Below are 4,483 nucleotides of genomic sequence, written 5' to 3'. Positions count from 1 at the left end.
ATTGGGAAAAGAAGGGATTCTGAAAACTTCCACAGTGTAGCATTAAGTAACAACAAATCATAGATACCTGAAGTGGGATAAAACCCAGTGTCACTGAATTCATTAAGAGATTCATTTCCAATACGATGTATCTACATATTTAATAATTATCTCTAAGATTTATATATACTTATTGTCATGTTGACCAGCTTACATTTGAAATAAATCTTATACTAACACCAACCAGAATAATTTAAAAAATGTATCAGTTATTTATGCTGATAAGAATCAGTTATAGATTCTTTGGAAGTGATTTAGAACACCATGAAGATAAACTACATTTGAGAGAGAAAACACAGAATGGAGGTAGCCCTGGAGTTGAGGAACAGCTTTGATTTTTGGCAGAATTTGGGTGTCCACCGCTGAATCACTTTGTTCTATGAGCTTGTCTTTCTCTGTCAAAGATTTCGTCTTCCTGGTGTCTGGGCTCACTGAGATGCTGACTTCAAGAAGTCATCAGTGAGATGTTTTGGGATTTCACACCACTGATATCAGTTTGGGTGGGGGTGGTGATGACAAATTTCTTTTGTGTTCTATGTAGAGAACTGGATTGGGGATCAAAGGTCCAGTCACAAGTGGCAAGCCCCTGCTCAGATGCCTTGAGAAAATCAGCCTCTTACTTCTGTGGTGCTGAGAGAGGATGATCAGAATGGTCCCGGGAGTGATTGTAGCTCAGGTTTTTCACCTGCTGTCTGAGGGGTTTTTGCTGTGGCTCAACAGCTTTTGAGGAACATCTTCAGTAGGATTGTGTCTGGGCACTTTGTGAAGTTTAACTAGTTGGTATCACCATTCTTGTTACCACCAGCTGGTTTTGTGACAGTAGCAAGAACATTGTTCCTTTTTTTTCAATCCTGAATTTAGCTGCTATTTCCTCTTGTACATAGCAGATCAGGAATATTTGCCAAGTCCTTTGACTAGGATGGGATTTTGGTTGCACTGAGGCTTACCCTGTTGAGTGTTTTGGCCTTGAAGTTACACTTTTTAACTTTGCTTCAGCCTTCTTGGCTTCAGGTTTCTTCTCCTTCATATCTGGTTTCTCAGCCTTTTCACCTGCCATCTTGCAAGATGGGAAAGAGCCATATAATGTATATTATATATATTGACCAATTTACATTTGTAATAAGTGTATATATACATTTATATATTGTATATATTTTAATATATATTAATTAATTATATTAATTAATTATAATTATTTATAATATATAAATATTTATATATTATATATATTTTTTAACAGAACATCATGGCCATAGGAAAGTTTTAAACATTTCTATTTCTATCTATAATCTATATCTCTCTATCTAAATGGAGCTGGGATATATTATCTATGTACATATATAGCAGGAACATATTATAGGAACATAGTATAGAGAAGCATAATGAAATGATCAACAAAAAGACTTTGAAGCAGGAATGGGATAACTTTCTATTGTAAGTATAAAGGAAATAGGAGTTTAAGGAGAAAGCAGATTGATGTTCTAGTGTGCCTGCACATGCAGAGAAAAGGCTTCAAGACTGAAAGACTGGACTGGAGGTCTGAGATTGTGAGAAGGTTTCTGGAGATGATAGGATTAGCCTCAGGAAGAGTGGAGAAAGGAAAAGCAGGGCTGTGAACATGAGGTCCAAGGTGTGAGAGCTCCTATTCTTGTCTTAGCTCTCATTCTAGTTCCTTGAATTTTGAGTGGGTATAGCTGCTCCCTTCTACTGATGCCCTGCCCCCATATCTCCTATTTCTTTTCTCTCCCCTTCCTACCTTCTACCACAAAATTGGTCAAATGAGTGTAGGATGGGGATGAACCTCAGGGAGGTTGAGATGGAGAACAAACATTAAATATGGTTAAGTTTGTGGATGGTCTTTTTCCTGTGTGTGTGTGTGTGTGTGTGTGTGTGTGTGTGTGTGTGTGGTGTAGTGAGAAAAATAATTGCAAGAGAAACCGTATCATGTCTGTTTCTCTTTTCCACTTTATGCTCTAAGATAGGTTTCTGGCTAGAGAAGCTAAGGAGGACTGTAGTTTTACCCCTTTGAATAGGGCAAGTCCTGGCCTCTGGTTTCTTCTAGAGATGGGAAGATTTTCTCTTTAGAGAAGGGAGTTCGAGTGGCAGAAATCCATCTGGACCAAGAATCGGGAGAGTTGGATTCAGTCCACGCTCTGCCACTTTTTTCTGTGACGTTGGAAAAAGCATCTATGCTCTGGATGCCTAGTTTATAAAGAACAAAATCGAATAAAGTGATCTGTATGTTTTGTCTCTATTCTAAAGTTAATGCTTATAAGTTATGAGAATTGGAAAGAGTTTATAAAAGTCCAGTAACTTGTTTTTCCTTATCACCCTGAAGGAGAAAAATTACAGTGAACTTTCTAGTTCAGTGTTTAAAAAAAAAATAAAGGAAGAGAAAAGAAAAGAAAAAAGGCATCTCCCACCCCCGCCCCCTTCTCTTTGAGAAACATCAAGAGCTACTCTGCCCTCTAATAGTTGCCTGGGTAGAATTTTCCATCTTAGCACAAAGCAGCTCGACCTGGTTTCAACTAATCCCTTCTCTGTATACCCCTAATTTAACAAGAGGAACTGGAGGAGTCAGACAGTGTGTGGGAAGACTGAAGAAAATAAGGAGGGTATAGAAACCACTAGAGATGGAGATAAGTTAAACATTCTGGCAAATTGTCACGGTGTATTGCTCATGCTGAATGGTTAGGCAGTTGGGAAGGTAGTTAAGAGAATGGCTCTAAATGCTTCATCTAATTGCAAGCAGCTGTCGATTAGTGGAGCTTGACCAACTGTTTTTAATTCCACTCAGTGGTGATGAAGAGAACGAGACTTTTAAGGGAAACTGGCAGGGGCTGTTTGTGTGTGTGTGTGTGTGTGTGCATGCAGTGGCTTACACTGTTTTAGAGAGCGGAGAGGGCAGGAACTACTAAGAGACTCTCTCTGAAACCATTGCAGGCTTTCATGATCATGATTTCCCCCAAATTTACCAGCATTTATTGAAATTTTGGTGGGAGGTAAACTTCTCTGTTATCCCAATTCTGGAATGATTTTTCATGGGGAGTGATTCATCCCCTGATGGTGAGTGGCTGGATGGTTTGTGCCAATACAGAAGCCATTGTTGTTCAATGTGGGCAGTAAATCTAGAATGAGAGGTAATAATGCCATTTAAGAGTCTTCTGCTTTGGAATGTTTCATTTCACTTTTTGAATTAGAAAATAAGAAAAATAAGAAAGTGGAAAATTTTAGCTAGTTTCCTGTGGTTGTAAAAACCTGCTATAAATTATCTAAATTTGAGAGTTTTCTGGAAGATAAAGTTGAGTTGCCCAGTGTAATCAGCCTGATACCTGTTTTTGATGTAATTCTGTATTTTATTTTTCCTAACAGAGTTAGTGATCTCTCCTAATATTTATTTTATTTGCTTTTATTTCTTGCCATAAGTTTAAAAAAGTTATTTCAATGTTTGTGCATTGCAAACTGAAGAGACTATTAACTTGACCGAAAGCAAGACTTCAATGAAACCGGGAAGGCCTTGACGTTCTAACAGTAGCTGTCCAACTGGTCTGAAAATATGGAAAGGGAGGCAATTGGCAGAAAGTCTCAGGGAGAAAGGGGCTATACTCCTTCAGTGCTAATTACCAGCCATGTTATTTCCTGAATTTTAGTGCCCTAAAAGAGAAAGTAAATTTCCTATGTACCTGTGCGAAGATTATCAAAAGGATATTCTTCACAATAGTGTTTAAAATGTTACACTTAGAAGTATCCTAAGTGTTCACAATTGGCATTAGCTATATAACTGACAGTGTTCATTTGCAGACAGAAAAATGTTGTGGAAGAATAGATCAATGACCTGGGGAAGTGGTCATAATGTATGAGGTGAAAAATCAGAATTAAAATGAGTCATTTAGTAAAGATACATAGATTGAAAATTGTGTGCTATGTGTGTAAGTCAAAAGAACAAAATGAAAACAGTTGCAACGGGATTACAGGTGATTTTTATTTTATTTATAGTTGCGTTTCCCCTAAATTTTCTGTAACATGAACTACTTTTATAATTAAAAACCTTATTTTAAATTGAATTTCCCCAAATGTCCATTCTTCGATCGTGAAGGATTTTATTCCTTGTCAGAATGAAGCTAAGGAAGGAGATTCATGTCCGGCAAGGGAGAAAAAAAATCAAGAGGGACAGCACTCAATAAACACCTAATTTTGTTTCTGATCTCGTGCCTGTTTGAAGCGCTCACACTTGTTTTGACTCAGCTAGATAAGTCAGCTCCTCTAAAACAGTCACAATTTCCACCAGCTGTTTGGAATGTTTGAGTTATGTTTTTGTTTTAGTGAACTTCACTGCCTATCCCTTGAGCTAGCTTATGAACAATTGTGAAGGAAGTCTTTGAGGCCGACACAGAGGAAAGCTGCTAATCTCAGGACATCCCCAAGGATTTGAAAAGGCATCTGT

The 4,483-nt window shown here is 37.7% G+C and overlaps 1 pseudogene; it reads right to left on the bottom strand.

The window, feature by feature from the left end:
* Positions 1-267: 267 nt before the first annotated feature.
* Positions 268-1,096, bottom strand: LOC101096394 (annotated as a pseudogene).
* Positions 1,097-4,483: the final 3,387 nt, after the last annotated feature.

Source organism: Felis catus, chromosome B2, assembly GCF_018350175.1.
Source record: "Felis catus isolate Fca126 chromosome B2, F.catus_Fca126_mat1.0, whole genome shotgun sequence".
In the NCBI taxonomy this organism is placed as follows: Eukaryota; Metazoa; Chordata; class Mammalia; order Carnivora; family Felidae; genus Felis; species Felis catus.
The sequence above is the reverse complement of the archived record's forward strand: the minus strand, read 5'-3'. Positions and strand labels throughout refer to the sequence as shown.